This window comes from Myotis brandtii, unplaced genomic scaffold, assembly GCF_000412655.1.
Source record: "Myotis brandtii unplaced genomic scaffold, ASM41265v1 scaffold131, whole genome shotgun sequence".
NCBI lineage: Eukaryota > Metazoa > Chordata > Mammalia > Chiroptera > Vespertilionidae > Myotis > Myotis brandtii.
In genome coordinates this window covers 948,749-965,038 of record NW_005354632.1, presented here as the reverse complement: position 1 = coordinate 965,038, position 16,290 = coordinate 948,749, and the positions used below count along the sequence as shown (strand labels likewise).

The following is a 16,290-nucleotide window of genomic DNA, read 5'->3' as shown; positions in this document are numbered from 1 at the left end:
GAGTAGGGGGAATAATATTGCTCCATCCTATTTCATTCTGTATGCTATACAGAGACCCTTTAGCCCCAGAATAGAAGTGGGGACAAATTCCCTCTCCCAATTTCACTATTCATATCTGTAAAACGATGCCAAATGGCAGCTAGATTTCTAGCAGGAGCGGTAGGAGTTAAAGACTCCCTGTAAATAGTCTGGAATATGCTCTGGGTCCTTTCTTCGTTCTAATCTCACCAGTGTCGGATCTATGAGCTGACCCTCCGGCACTCATCTTTTCCGGATGAGAACTCCTACTCCCCAAGTGTCCCCGCCCACCTTGGGGAGGACAGCCTGGCCGCCAGAAGGGACGCCCAGCAAAGAGTACATACTCCTGGTGCAGTCACTCCACCTGCAGCCACGCCCACCTGCAGCCCTAAGTTAGGGAGGGGCACTGGTGAGTCCAGGAAGAAATGTGGGGGCTACAGAAAAGGGGATAGTACTTGGGACAATCTACCCTAACTCACACCTCCTCCACAGGGTGCCTGGAAGACTCGATTGTTTGCCAAACAAGGTCCTCTTTATGTCTATAGTCATGGTCTCAGCGAGGATTTTCTCAAAGCCCACCAGTACAGTCCATGATACCTTGCCTGTGCCCACCTGGCCCATGTCTTCTAACTCGTTCTCCACTTAAGTTCCACCTTAAAATAGTGTCTTCACTCTCCTTGAGTGACATGAAGTTGGGCTTCCACGCACTGGAAAGGGATTTCCTCTTGGCCGAGCCCTCAGATTGTTCTCTTCATAGACCATGCGATTTCTTCAAGCTCCACCGTGCGCAGCTCCTCAGACCGGTTTGCATCCGAGTCACCCAGGAATCCGGCGAATCCAGGCGGCTGGGTCCACCCCCAGCGACTCTGATTCTCTAGGCTGGGGGGCAGGGGGGCGGGGCGCTGAGAATTTGCATTTCCAACACACTCCCAGGTTTCTTTACCTCTGGGAGCCCGTTTCTTTATTATTAAAACAGGGCTGTCAAGGAGATGAGAAAAAGGTGAGATATGTAAATATATTCAAAGCACTAAGCCCCTAACAGAAATTTAATAACTACTCGTTCCTTCCAACGTTCCCTGGAAGGCGCACTGTGGGAAGAAGGCTGAGTCTTGAAGAGGCAGCAGAAATGAGCTGGGGAGGAAGGGAGTGAAGAAACAACAGTGCTGGGTGCTGGGGTGCATGGAAAACACAGACCATTGAGAAGCTGCCAGCAGCTACACTTGGCTGAAGCAGGCTCATGGGCCACATGTATATATGCAGGGACTTGATCATAAGGGCCTTTGTGCTGTTACACACACACACACACACACACACACACACACACACACACACCAGGCCAAAATGGAGTCACTTTTGCTAACGGAGTCGCCAAATCAAAACTCCATAACCAGCAGCATTGCAGCGTCAGCCTCTCCCAGGGGTGGAGCTTGAAACCAATCTGACATGTCCTACTCAATCCTCAGGTGCAAGTGAGATCCACAGGAACAGATGAAATAGCCCTGAGGGCTGAATGCTGGGAACAGCAACGTTTATGAGTAATCCCTAATGGAGCGCAAGTCAAGGTTAATGACATCGGGTGGGGCTCATAATATCGGTGAACAAGTAAACTCTGGTTTAAGCGGACATCAAGGTCTGCTTTTTTTTTTTAATATATTTTATTGAATTTTTACAGAGAAGAAGAGAGAGGGATAGAGAGTTAGAAACATCGATGAGAGAGATCGATCAGCTGCCTCCTGCACAGCCCCCAGTAGGGATGTGCCCAAAACCCAGGTACATGCCCTTGACCGGAATCGAACCTGGGACCCTTGAGTCCGCAGGCCGACGCTCTATCCACTGAGCCAAACCTGACGCAAGGTCTGCTTGATCAGTGGCACCCACAGCACCCAGTGCAGCACTCAGATGGGAGAAGCAATGCAAGAAAACATCCCCCAGAGGCGACAGGGCCCGGCCGACGTGGCTCAGTGGTTGAGCATCAACCTATGAACCAGGAGGTCACAGTCCGATTCCCAGTCAGGGCACATGCCTGGGTTGTGGGCTCCATCCCCAGTGGGGGCCATGCAGGAGTCAGCCAATCAATGGTTCTCTCTCATCATTGCTGTTTCTGTCTCCCTCTCCCTTCCTCTCTGAAACCAAGAAAAATATATTTAATAATAATTTAAAAAATAGGCCATAGGGCCCATGCCGGGAGCTAGAGGGAAGACAGCTGATCGTCATTAGGAGGTGGAGGCGATCCTCATATGCAGGTGAGCAGCGGCCCTTGTCTGTCGCCCTCTACAGATGGGTCTCTTCTAAGAAATCTGTTGTGTGAGTGAGACCCGCCCCCGCCCCCGATGTGCCAAAGCCTAGAAATCATCTGGGAGAAAGATACTGTGAACCACAAGTCGTCACAGAAATAAATAGCATTTCCTTTCCTCTTCTTTAAGACAGTCAAGACCCCCACATGGATTCGATTTCGTCCGGCCCCAGCTCTCCTGCCGGGCTCGGCCGCACCAACATGTACCAGCAGGGTCCGCGCAGCCCAGGCCTGAGCGCTCGCCTTTCCTGCCACCGGTTCCTGGCCGGGCTGACCCGAGGAGGACAAATGACCCGCCAGCCAGGTAAGGGGAGCAAGGAAACTAGCCCGGGGTCTGCGCTCTTCCTCTGCGGGGCTGACCCAGAGGGAGGAGGCCCAAGATTGGACCGCTGGAGGGGATTCCTGTAACCCTGTCTCCGCGTAGGGAAATCCAGTGCTTAGGAAAACACAAGCTATCAGATAAACGGGGGCAATTTCAAATGTATTCCCACCTTGAAGAGTGATGCAAGTAGCCATGTATTCTCTCTCGTCTTAGGGAATACATTCTGCAGACAATCAGGCACCTGCCGGGGCCTGGACCTCCCCCGATAATGAACCGGCCTTCGTTATCCTCAAAGATGTTTTCTAAGAAGAAAACCTGTGGCCCGACTCTTGGAAAAATGATTTCACAGAGCTTGGGCCTGGGTGTGGCCGCTCGGAAGGGGACGGGGCTCTGTCACAGGCTGAGAGAAAGTTTTCATCGGAAGGAACGGGAACACCTGTACTGGTGGAAATCCCGTCTCCGTAGACCTGTCCCCCGGAGGGGGCGGGTGGGGAGAAGCAATTCTGAGCCCATCAAGCTATTGAAACAGCCCAGCATCAGGCGAAAGGCCTCCTCAGAGGACACCCGGTAACACCTGTGCCTCCAGGAGTGCCTGGGGCTGGAACGAACTCTTCTCACAGGCAGCACCTGTGAGCCTTCTGGAAAGATTGGTTCCCGCCTGCCATGACTCCTGGGAATGCTAAGGCTCAAAGCTTTGCATCTAAAGATAAGATCTCTGAAGGCAGTGCCCCAAGGGAGGGAAGGCCTAAGGGGCCTGGTTCCCCGGAGGAGGGGGACTCGGTGGGCGCTCCCTCAGCCCCATGGTCATGTCTGCAGTTCCCCCTGAGCTCCCCCAGGTGGGCCTGGCCCCGCATCTGCCCATCAGGCCCAAGCCCAACAGGAGTGAGACGGCTTCTCTCCCGCGTGGTTTCACAGTAGATGCATCTGTACAGGGAGGAACTGCTCGCACCAGTCCCTGGACCACCTGCCGGAGACGGAAAAACTGTTCTCCCGGGTCAGACACTGATTCAGTCCTGCTGGTGGGATGAGGTAAGAATTCGCTTGGGTGGTGCCTGAGCAATTGTTCTGCTTGTTTATTTGTTTGCTATGGGACATTTCCCCCAAGAAAACCCACAGGAGCACCCTGCGTAAAGGCCCAGCTGTCCGGTGGCGTCGGGAGTTGGTTCTCTCTGGTTCCCTTCCCTCCTGGGCTCCCCTGCCCCTCCGAGGCCTCCTTCGGGTCACCCGGGACCCCCAGGGATCCTCCATGAATATCTCTAAGTGTCCGCTCCCGGGTTGGATTCCTGCACGACTAGGCTCCATGAGCAAGGCCCCTATCCAGCAGAGCCCGGCTCACTTCATCTGGTCTGTCCTGTGCCTGCTGCTGCCCGGTGCCCCTGGGAGACCCCGGCACGAAGCCGAGACAACCCGGCAGCTCCCACCCAGGACGGGGGCTGTGGCGGGTCTCCTGGTATTCCATTCGTCCAGGCCCTGATCCAGTAAGAGCCTCGTGGCTTCCTCCTCTGACTCCCCCTAATATTCGTTGTCAGCAGCTATGAATAACACCCACATTCCAGAGCTACCCCAACGGACTGAATTGATCATCTCAGAATGAATGTGTCCGTAATACGTGCACCAAAAGCTAACCAGTGTGTTCTGGTGGGGGAGGAGGAGAGAAGGGCTACCTTATTTCCGTGCGTCTCGTGGCCACAACCCACTTGAGGTGCTGTCGTTGCTGCTCCTGAATAATGCAGAGGCAGGGTCACACGTGTCATGGAGGGAGCCTATAATTAACATCGGAGCACACGCATTAGACTCTAAATTGACTCCGCTTGTTCTTAAAAGGGTGGGGGAGAGAGGGAGAGGGAGCTTGGCCTCGATTTTTATTCAGGGAAACAGCCTTTTGTGGTTTCATAATTTTTGTGAGGAGCCAAGAACACATTTAAGGTACAGTCGCTGCTTAAATGACACAGCCATCTTATAGAGGCTGCCTCAAGGTTCCGAGACTAGCAATGCCATGATCCACGGGGTAGCCAGTGGGATGCCAGATGTGATCAAACCCTACACCATTCTCCCCCCACCACCTCATGTCCTGAGAGCAAGGCAATTAGTAAACATCTCTCAGAACTGCTGCGTTGCTCACAGTGCAATTTGCATGGTATTCACCCGACATGTTTATATGCAGCTGATAAGGAAAGCCGGCCCACATCTGTGACAAAAAGAACCATTCTTGTATGCCACCTTCTTTTGTTGGGCCTCTGTGGACAAGCTGGTGGGATTGGGGTATTTCTGAAAAGCCAAAGAGAGTGGGAGAAAGGCCAAAACAGGGGAGAGGGGGGCAGGGGGGTAGAGGAGGCATCCGGGGTGGCTTCGTGGTTGTGATCCCCAGAGGCGCTGGAATCAGAGATGTTTTGGAAGCACCAATGTTGGGCTCCACCTCCCGAGGTTGTGACTTGACTGGGGGTGGGAACCAGCCACTGGCATTTTCCACGTGTCCTTGGGAGTTCCTGTAGGCAGATGGGGTTGAGAACCACTGGAGAGCAAGGTCTGGGTGTCAGAGCTGGGCTGAAAGTCCCAACCCCGACAGGCAGAATTACTCTTCCTGTGTTTCCCTCATATATTAAAGGAAAAGAAAGCCCGGCCGGCGTGGCTCAGTGGTTGAGTGTTGACCTATGAACCAGGAGTCACGGTTCAATTCCTAGTCAGGGCACATGCCAGGGTTGCAGGCTCAATCCCCAGTGTGGGGCGTGCAGGAGGCAGCCGATCAGTGATTCTCTCTCATCACTGATGTTTCTATCCCTCTCTCCCTCCCTGAAATCAATAAAAACATATTTTTTTTAAAAAAGAAAAAACCCATGCCATCGGGTGGCTATAAGCATTAAGTTAGTATATAGAGCATATAGTTGTTTCTCAATAAAGTCCACTCTTCTTCCCTTTAAAGAGGTACCTGAAGTCATCCAGGGAGAGAGAACGGAAGTGAGGATAAGAGAGGGGCCGGGCACGGCGAAGGTCCTGGGTACAGGATCGGTGTCTCTGAATTCTTTGCTACCTTTTGCTCTCTCCTTTTTTTCTGGAAAAAATACCCATGTCCATCAATGGCTGCTCCACAGGATGTGGTTCTACCCACTCGGTGATTTGCTGGACTTTGTCTGGGCTGGGCAGCTTCTGGGTACCGGCCATCGCATAGGTTCTCTGCCTGTGGAGGTGAAGCTATCAGGGGAACCTTTTCGTGGGAAGAGGATGGAGGCAGGAGGAGACTGACCAGGCCAGAGATATAGCTCTTCCGTGTCACACACGCCTTCTACCGCACGCACTGATTTTCTGCCAGCCCAGCCCTTCTAAGACGCCTCCGTGAGACAGCCGGGCATTCAGAGCTCTTTCCATTCGCATCCCTGAACGCACAGCCTACGGGAAATTCTGGAGGCAGCGCATGGAGCTGGAATGAGTAGATAGCAACCGTCGATGCCTTTGGTTCGTGGAGCCACCCTGGCCACAGAGGCAAACGTTGTACCCCAGGCCCGATTGTTCTTTATTCCCCTTGCACTTCACAAGCTGAAGGAAATGGGGCGGGGGATACACTTGATCCTCTGCCGGCACCCCTGCCCTGCACTGTTTGGCATCAGCCTGTGTCCAAGGGTGACACAATAGGGTTCCCTGCAGCCGAGGGGGCTGCCTCTGCTCCGTCGTGGGGCGTGGGGCCTTTTATTCTTATGTCTGCCTTTGCGCAGAGCTCCTGCCCAGCCCTGGGCCAGCTCCCTGGGCTGGGGTCTTTCCCAGTCCACACCCGGGGCTGGGTTTCCCAGTGTTCCCGCTGCAGAATCTCCCGCAGGCAGGGGGCTTCGGCCCGGACATCACAGCCCCGCTCAGGTGGGTGAGACGGGCCGGAGAGCGCGGGGGTGACGGTGGTCCTTGCTGCAGCCCCTTGTTCAAGGAACTGCCCGCCCGCCAGCCGTCCACCACACCGTCCAGCTGCCACTGTGGTTGGCAGCTCTGCCATTGATGTCTAGAATATTCAAATGGGCAGGATGGCTGCTCCCATGGGCAGGAAGGGACCCTGGATTCGGGGTCCTCCCTTCTCCCTTCCTCCGCCCAGACGCCCCAGCCCTGTTCCCTGCAGTCACCAAGCACCGGGAGCCGTGCAAGGGTGCAGCTATTTTTACTAGAGTGCGAAGGTCCTCAGGGTACACACTATATTTAGCAGAGGTTACAGTTCACATTACACCATCAGAGGGGCACAGGGTGAAATCATTAAACAGCCTGTGGACTTTTGCCGCCCTAATCTCTCTTTCGGTTCCTCCTGCAAACACCTCTAGCCCTTCCTTTTCTCAGGGAGAGGGAAAGAGAGAGACATCCATGATGAGAGAGAATCATTGATCGGCTGTCTCCTGCACGCCCCGTACTGGGGATCAAGCGCGCAGCCTGGGCACGTGCCTTACCAGGAATCGCACCATGACCTCCTGGTGCATAGGTCGAAGCTCAACCACTGAGCCACACCTGCCGGACAGCCCTTTGCTTTTTAGGCCTCGTGTCCCTCCTTGTGCCTCAGATGAGATCTGCCTATAGCCACCAGAACCCTCGAGTTAGCAGGAATCTCTGTGGAAATGTTAAATGGGACCCTTTCCAATGTGGAAAAGCATAGCCTAGACTCGCAGTGGTCGGCAAACTGGGGCTCGCGAGCCACATGCGGCTCTTTGGCCCCTTGAGTGTGGCTCTTCCAAATACCGACGACTTCTGCGCATGGGCCACGAAGTTTCAATCGCACTGTACATGCGCGCCCGCACGTGGTATTTTGTGGAAGAGCCACACTCAAGGGGCCGAAGAGCCGCATGTGGCTCGCGAGCCGCAGTTTGCCGACCACGGGCCTAGAGAGTCTTAGGAATGCAAGCTGCCCACCTGCAGGCTTGACAACTCTAAAGCAGCAGCCCTGCCTCCCAGCTCCCAGGGGGCTCAGGGCCCTGCTGGACCGCCTCCAGCCCCGCCCAGTTTCTGCCTCTGCTCTGGCACCGGTGGGGATCCAACGGGATCCAATGGCACTTCTTCAGACAGGGAGTCCCCACCACCCCTCATCGACAGGTTCTAGACCCTGCAGCGAAACTGCGTCTACTGAAACCTGTTTTACCGAAGGTCAGTTGCTCTAAGCAAGGGCTAAGTCCCTGTGGCGTCTCTTCAATGTTATAAGGAAACGGTATTCGAGGACCTGCTGCATCCCCGGCATCAGCTCCATCTGAGTCTGCGCGCCAGGGAGCCCTGCCTGACGCCAGGCCCAGGAAACCTTAGTGACCGTCCTTCAATGGCCCGACATTCCGTGGCTGCTTTTGGGGGGGTAAGGGGACAAGTTCCCACTGTTCCCGAAGCCACGCCGTCTAAAGACTTCCCTCAGTTCCTCAGTGAGCGAACCCAGGTTCTGCTGGAGCGGCCATCGTGTAGGTCACATGCGCAGATGCTCAGGTTTCCTGAAACGCCTGCAGGGTCTCGTTGCATGGGAAGGAAGGTTCACTCATTCACAACAGGTCCTCCTGTGGCTTATAAAACACCACAGGCAATGTCCTCTCTGGGTCTCTAGACTGGCCGTGACCTCTCTGCGTCTCTTCCCGTGAAAGTCCTAGAACGCAGGGTAGGGAGCGATGAGTGTGCTCGTCGGGAGTGTCGCTGCAGCAGGATGGACTGTCTGGCTGGGGCTGTTCCCCTGCAAGGGCAGCAAGGCAAAGGCAGCTGGGCCCGCAGCTCAGCCAGCCCTGCGAGGGCAGCACCCTGAGGAGAGCGGAAGGGTCCCCACATGTCGGGGGGTGGGGCGGGCAGATCCGGGTGAAATGGAGCGAATTCGGTCCACCCTGTCCCTCCCACGGGATGAGACCTGAGCAGGGGCGGCTGCAGGGCTCTGACAAGGAAGTGGTGGCGGGTGGACTGGGGAGGACAGCAGAGCTCAAGGTGCCACTGACCAGCCCTGACTTTCCCACGCGTCCTCTGTGTCCCCCAGGCTGGGTTTGGGGCAGCCCCAGGGTTTGAAAATGAGCACGAGGTAAGGCTGAAAGGGGCTCCCTCTCGTTCTGATGCAACTAACACTCAGCAAGTGGGCGGGGGGGGGGACCCCAACGGGTGTGAAAGGCAATTAGGTAGCATCTCTCAAACACTGAAATCTGCCTGCCTCTCAACCCTCAGCCCCACTTCTGGAAACTTAACCCACTGAAACACTTGTAATGTGCTCAAGGGGGTTTACTGTGGTCTTAGGTGTGATGGCAAATGAATATAATAATTAATAATTCATAAAACATGATAAATGACTATAGATGAACTTATACTTAAAGTATACAGAAAACATAAAGCATAGAATATCACACTACGGGTATAATGACCATTTTAGAACAGTTATATTGGAGCCGGGTCTACTGGCATGGGAAGAAGCTGTGATATATTGTTAAATGAGAAAGACGTTTGTTAAATAGTGTACACAATCCAGGTTTTATAATTGTGTGTGTGTGTGTGTGTGTGAGAGAGAGAGAGAGAGAGAGATGATAATTGACTGGAAAAGGAGCCAGAAAGATAAAAAGCAAACTGATATTAGCAGTTGTTTCTGAGGAGTAAGATAAGAAAGATAGAAAAGGTACTTGCACTTTTTTACCGTGTGTGTGTGTGTGTGTGTGTGTGTGTGTGTGTGTGTGTTATAACAAAGAACAAGTATTTTTAAAAAATAAGTTTTATTGATTTTGGAGAGAGAGAAAGGGAGGGGGAAAGACAGACAGAAACATCAATGTGAGAGAGAAACATCGATAGGCTGCCTCCTGCACATTCCCCGACGGGGAATTGAACCCGAAACCCTGGCACGTGCCCTGACTGGGATGGAACCCGGGACCTTCTGGTGCCCAGGATGATGCGCAGCCAGCGGAGCCACACTGGGCAGGGCAAGAACAAGCATCACTGTTGACATTTTTCTAAAAATGGAAAAAGACCTACTTAGGCAAGTTTGATAACAGTATCCTCCAGTGTTCTCATTTAGAAACTCACTGGCTAGCCTTTCACTGTTTCTGAGAATTTAGCATTTTATTCATTTTCCTTAAGAAAGGTCTATTATCTCATTTAGCATCTCCCGGCGCAGCGATTTTCAACCTTTTTCATCTCCTGGCACACAAACAAATTACTAAAATTCTGCGGCACAAGGCAGGACAGTTGCCGATCTGACAAAAAAAAAAAATAGATGTAATTTTGCTTCGTTCCCACCGGATGGCTATTGTTGTGTTGGCCGTTGTCGTTTTGTTATGTGACAATCGAAAGGAAAAGTGGTCTGTGCCCCTGACTAAACAGTCAGGTATTTCATGTTGTGAAAACCCTTGCAGCGCGCCGGTTAAAACATGGCTGTCCTAGTGTGTAAGTGTCCTATTGCTGCATAACAAATTACCTCTGAATTTACCAGCTCAGAACAACCAACATTATTTTTTTAATTTTTTTATTGATTAGTTTATTTGAGAGAGAGAGAGAGAGAGAGAAGCGTCAATTTGTAAAACAACCAAAATCATGATCTCATATAGTCTCTGCGGACCAGGCAGCCAGGGGTGTCTTGGCTGGGAGCATCCAGTCAGGGTCTTTCTGGAGGTTCAGTCAAGTTGTGGGCCGGGGCTGCGGTCCTCTGAAGGTCTGGCCGGGCCTGGAGGGTCCCCTCGCACGTCCCTCACACAGCTGCTGGCAAGAGAGCTGGGCTCCTCGCTGGCTGGGGCCAGAGGCCTCCGTTCCTCATCACACAGGACTCATCCAGGGCTGCTCACTGCGTGGCAGCTGGCTTCCCCTCCAGGGAGGAGTCAGGGAGACAGAGCGACCAAGGTGGAAGCTGGGACGACTCTTCAGTGTCATCTCAGAAGTGGCGTACGATCCTGCTGCTATAGTCAAGGGTCACACAGACCGACCTCGGTCCAGCATGGGAGGGGAATACACCAGACCACGAAGACCAGAAGGCAGACACCATCGAGGGCTGTCTTGAAGACTGGCTACCACAGCTGCATCGTTCCCTGCTCACTTTCTCTTCTCCCGAAGTTCATAGACCTTCTACTAGTAAGAAAGTGCAGCTCTATCCCTACGGCATCATTGATCCATATATTTTTTTTATTTTTTTAATATATTTTATTGATTTTTTACAGAGAGGAAGGGAGAGGAATAAAGAGTTAGAAGCATCGATGAGAGAGAACATCAATCAGCTGCCTCCTGCACACCCCCTACTCGGGATGTGCCTGCAACCAAGGTACATGCCCTTGACCAAAATCGAACCTGGGACCTTTCAGTCTGCAGGCCGACGCTCTATCCACTGAGCCAAACTGGCTAGGGCTCATTGGTCCATTTAGGGGCCCTGGAACATCCATTCCTTTGCCAAAGAAAAGGCTAAGCACTAATAGAAAACTCTAGTTTTCAGGAAGCCCCAGCCTTTTCCTGTGAACAAAGGAATTTTGATTGCCCTAAAGTGTGATGATTAAGGAGGATTGGGTGAAAGTGGGAATGTAAAGAATTGATCCAGAAAGAAAACATGGAGAATAACCAGGCGCCACAATGGGAATCCGTTCAACAGGGGTTGTGTCATACGCCCCTACCTTGCAGCCCAGTCTTTAATCCTTACAAGCCAGGACAGTCGCCTCTGTTCTCAAGTGGGAATTCCCATAAGCCACGGAGACGAGGAAGTGGAAAGCTGGCCAGCTTGTAGATCAGCAGCAAAGGCTACTGGGATCATCTGCTACTGAGAAAATATTAGATGGCAATCAATGAAACCTGTGGGTTAAAGGACCCCTATGGCTAGGCCCAAGAACCAAGGCATGGCATATCTGAGAATTTCTTGACATATGCATACACCTGATTGCAAAAGATGCATATTTATTCCTAGGAATAGGATTGAATGGTGTTATTCTGTATAGCACAGGTTCTGCCAAGCATTGAAGTCTTTCATAATATGCTTGTAGATACGATAGAGTAGGCCCAAGAACCAAGGCATGGCATATCTGAGAATTTAGAAGAGAATTTCTTGACATGTGCATGCACCTGATTGCAAAAGATGCATATTTATTCCCAGGAATAGGATTGAATGGTGTTGTTCTGTATAGCACAGGTTCTGCCAAGCATTTAAGTCTTTCATAATATGCTTGTAGATACGATAAAGGAAAGTAAGAGTTGATTCATCCTACGTTGAGCAATCCTAATGCAAAGAGTGCTGATTAAATCATTGTTGTCAACTTGAAAGAAGGACCAGGCCTCGGGATTTTGAATTTGGCCTTGCCTCATTTACCATAAACGATTTGAACAAAGAAAATGTGCTGATTACGTTTTCAAGTGCTATCGACTTGGACAAGAGAGCCAAGAAGTTGGATAATAAAATCTGAATTCCCAAAGGTCTCCCACAGGCTGAAATGATAGGACAGAACCCATGGCCTGACAATGAGCAGGAAGAAGCGGCATAAAACCCTGCCCAAGTACAAAATGGGAGAGACCTGGCACCAGACCAGCTACTGCAGGAAGGCTTGAAGGGAACTGCAAATTTAATATGAGTCAGCAGCTTGCCGGCTCTGCCAAGAAGGCAATGCAAGAAATTAGTCTGCATTGTCAAGGCCACGGGGCTGGGAATCAGGGAGCTCTTGATCTGATGAAATGCGGATCTCATCTGTGAAAATGTGCATTTCTGGAATGATTGACAGAGTCCTCTGTGACCGTATGTACCTCCTAACACCAAGGTTATACCGTTCTCGGTTTATAACACTTCCCTGAGTGACCAGTCTAGTAATTCTTTTTTTTTTTTTAAAGGAAATACATTGATTTCATTCTTTTTTTATTTGTTCAAATGATATCTATTGAGAAAAACATATTTTCCAGGTATTCTGCTAAAAGCCAGGAACACACAGATACATCTTATTCCAGTGATTCATTCAAACACCAATATAGGTACTGTTGTGAAGAGATTTGGCCGATGTAATTAAGGTTCCAGGTTAATTAACCTTAAGAGGAGAAATTATCTGGATGGGTCTGCCCTAAGCACATGGGCACTTCAAAAGTAGAGTTTTCACTGGTGGCAGAAGGATAAGTCACAGGTTCAAAGCATGAGAAGGACTTTAGGCACCATTGTTAGCTGGACAATAGAGGGGACCACATGGTAAGGAATACTGCTGGCCTCTGGGAGCTGAGAGTTGCCCCCAACTGACAAGCCAGCAAGGACCTCAGTCCTACAACCACAAGGAGTTGAATTCAACCACAGAATGAGCTTGGAAGAGGCATCTGAGCCCCAGAGGAGAAGGGCAGCCCTTGCCAACACCTTGATGTCAGCCCAGTGAGACCCTGAGCACAGCATTGAGCCACAGACACGATGCCCAGACTTGTAACCCACGGACACTATGAGGTAACAAGTCGGTGTTGTTTACAACACTGAGTTTATGGCGGTTTATTACACAACAATAGAAAACTAACACGGAATCGATAAACAATGAAGTAAGTGCTCTGATGGAGCAAAGTTGCAGCATAGCTGGTTGGTTGATCCATCCAAATCCATTTTCCCCTTCTCTCCCCTAAATGCATGTCAGTTTTGTTCAGGTAGCCACTCCTCGCCCATGATTCATGATCTGATTAACTGTACTCCTAGCTCCAAGTGAGGGGCTGGTTGGTCTAAAACAGGGTTGCTCAACTTTAGCACTGTTGACAGTTTGGCCTGGATAATTTGGGGGGGGCGGGCGCAGGGGTCCTATCATTGTAGGGTGTTTAGAAGCATCCCTGGCCTCTACCAAATGTGCACCAGTGGCATATGCTTTCCCTGTCCCCCACGGTGACAATCAAATGTGTCTCTAGATATTGCCAAGTGTCTTTGGTCTGGGGAGAGGGTTAGGGAGCAAAATCACCCCAGTTGCGAACCACTGACCTGAAGGTAAGTTCACCCACCTTGCTGATGATTGGCTAGAATAGGCATGTGACCACACTGGGGAAATGAGGTGCAAAGAGAGTTTGGGGAGCAGTTCTGAGAAGTGGTCCTCCCTTTTCCAGGAGGGTTCCTGGAAGTAACTCTTTCTCTGTTTCTCTAGATGTGGTTCCGGGAGCGGCCGCAGCCATCTCGAACCCAGCGTGGCGATGAAGCCAGTCCTGAAATCTGCCCTCCCTCTAGACTGCTCGTTATGGTGAGCCAGTTAATTTCCTTATTGTTCCAGGCAGTTAAAGATTATTCAAGAGAGCTCGAGGGGTAGCTGGTTTTTGCAGCTAAAGTTGCCTAACTTGTGCCAGTGTCCAGGGTGCCAGCCAAGTCCAGAGAAAGATGCATCTCAGAAGCTGAGTCAAGACAGAGAGAGAAGAGAGGGGGGCCCAGGAGAGTACGGTCCTTAGAGTGATTCATGCCACACATTTTTTAAGAAGATCTACTTACTCTCTTAGCAGCTTTCAAATATGCAGTCCGGGGCTATGAGCCATGGTCGCCATGCTGTGCATTACATCCCCATAAATTTTACAACTTTGTACCTTTTGACCCCTTTGCCTATTTCCCCCACCCTCCACTCCTGCCTCTGGCAGCCACCAATCTGTTATCTGTATCTGTGAGCTTGGTTTGGGGTTGGTTTGTTTTCCTTTGTACATTCCACAGACAAGTGAGGTCATCCAGCACTTGTCTTTGTCTGTCTGACTTGCTGCTCTTAGCATAATGCCCTCAGTCTGCATCCATGTTGTTACAGATGGCAAGATTTCCTTCTATTTATGGTTGAATGATATTCCAGTGTGTGTGTCTGTGTGTGTGTGTACATGCATGCATGTGTGTCACATTGTTTTCCTTTGTACATTCCACAGACAAGTGAGGTCATCCAGCACTTGTCTTTGTCTGTCTGACTTGCTGCTCTTAGCATAATGCCCTCAGTCTGCATCCATGTTGTTACAGATGGCAAGATTTCCTTCTATTTATGGTTGAATGATATTCCAGTGTGTGTGTGTGTGTGTGTGTGTACATGCGTGCGTGTGTGTCACATTTTCTTTATCCATTCATCTATCGATGGACACTTAGGTTGCTTCCATATCTTGGTTATTATAAATAATGTTGCAATGAACATAGGGAGTGCATATATCTTTTCGAATTTGTGTTTTTGTTTTCCTTGGATAAATAACCAGAAGTGGGATTGCTGAATCAAAGGGTAGATCTATTTTTTTTAAATATATTTTTATTGATTTCAGAGAGGAAGGGAGATGGAGAGAGAGATAGAAATGTCAGTGATGAGAGAGAATCACTGATCGGCTGCCTCCTGCATGCCCACTACTGAGATTCAAGCCCCCAAACCGGGCATGTGCCCTGACCAGGAATCTAACTGTGACCTCCTAGTTCATAAGTTGAAGCTCAACCACTGAGCCACTATTTTTTGATCTGTGGGCTATTTTTCAATCTTTTGAAGAAGCTCTATATTGTTTTTCATAGTGGCTGCACCAATCTATAATCGCACCAACAGTGTACAAGGATTCCCTTTTCTCTACATCCTCGGCAACACTTGTTATTTCTAGTCTTTTTGATAATAGTCATTCTAGCTGCAGGTGTAAGTTGATATCTCACAGTGGTTTTCATTTGCATTTCCCTGATGATTAGTGATGTTGAGCATCTTTTCATTATCTGTTGGCCATATGTATGTCTTTGGAAAAACATCTATTCAGATCTTCTGTCCATTTTTTTAATCAAATTGTTTGTTTGCCTATGTTTGCTATTGAGTTGTATGAGTTCTCTATATATTTTGTATATTAACCCCTTATCAGATATATGATTAGCAAATATTTTCTCCCATTCAGTAGATTGCTTTTTCATTTTGTTGGTTGTTTCCGTTGCTGTGACGAAGCTTTTTAGTATGATGTAGTCCCACTTGTTTATTTTTGCTTTTGGTACTAGATCACATCACATATTTGATCCTAACACCACCCCCGGAAGAATATACTATTATCCTCAACTTATGTCTCAAGAAAGTCAATAGCTTATTCATTGTTACAAGGCAATGATGAGTCCAGATTCAAACGCAGATCTTCTCATGCCAGATATACCTTTCCCCATATTCCTTTAAACCATGACTTCTTTCTCGTCATCCTCCTGCTCAGAAATATTCAACCCAATTCCATTGTCTCTAGAAAAAAGCTCAAACTAAGGAGCTAAGGAGTCAGCATGTTCCATAAACTTGCCTCTACTGCTCACTCCACAGTGTGTGGGCCCTCTCCAGGTGGGCCTTCCCTTGGGCTCCCCTCTCTGTAGAAATAGATGATTGTTTCTTCTCCACTCATTCAGTCCATTACTTCATAAAGTCCAAGTTTATTCCTGAAATTGTGCAAAATAGCCCTAGTTGTCAACGCGGTCTCTGCCTCTTACCTCTTAGAGCATTTCCTAAGCTCACGTCACCCGATGTCCTCAGGCTGCAGCACATGGGGTCCTAATAGTAGCGTCCTAAAAGCACTCACCAGTCTAGTCCCCACCTGCGTATGGAGACCCCATCACCATGTACCTTCTCCTTCTCCTTCATCCTCACTGAGGCCTTCCTCTTGGGGAGCTTCACCCCAGTTCTGCGAGAACTCTAGCGTCTGCCTTCTGATGCCCTGCCTCTCAGCCCTCCCAGACCCAGAGGGGCCGGGCGTGGTGACCCACACCCAAAAAGGAAGGTCACTCCTGGTCACCTAAAGGTCAAAGCAGCTTTGCTGGTGCCTTCGCTCATCCATCTCACACCCCAAG

At 50.2% G+C, this 16,290-nt stretch overlaps 1 long non-coding RNA gene across 1 annotated transcript; it reads left to right on the top strand.

The window, feature by feature from the left end:
- Positions 1–2,158: 2,158 nt before the first annotated feature.
- Positions 2,159–13,729, top strand: LOC106725023. The gene is made up of 5 exons (XR_001360862.1): positions 2,159–2,261; positions 2,442–2,615; positions 2,847–2,995; positions 3,566–3,662; positions 13,643–13,729. It is a non-coding gene; the product is annotated as an uncharacterized LOC106725023 (long non-coding RNA).
- The last annotated feature ends 2,561 nt before the right edge of the window (positions 13,730–16,290 follow it).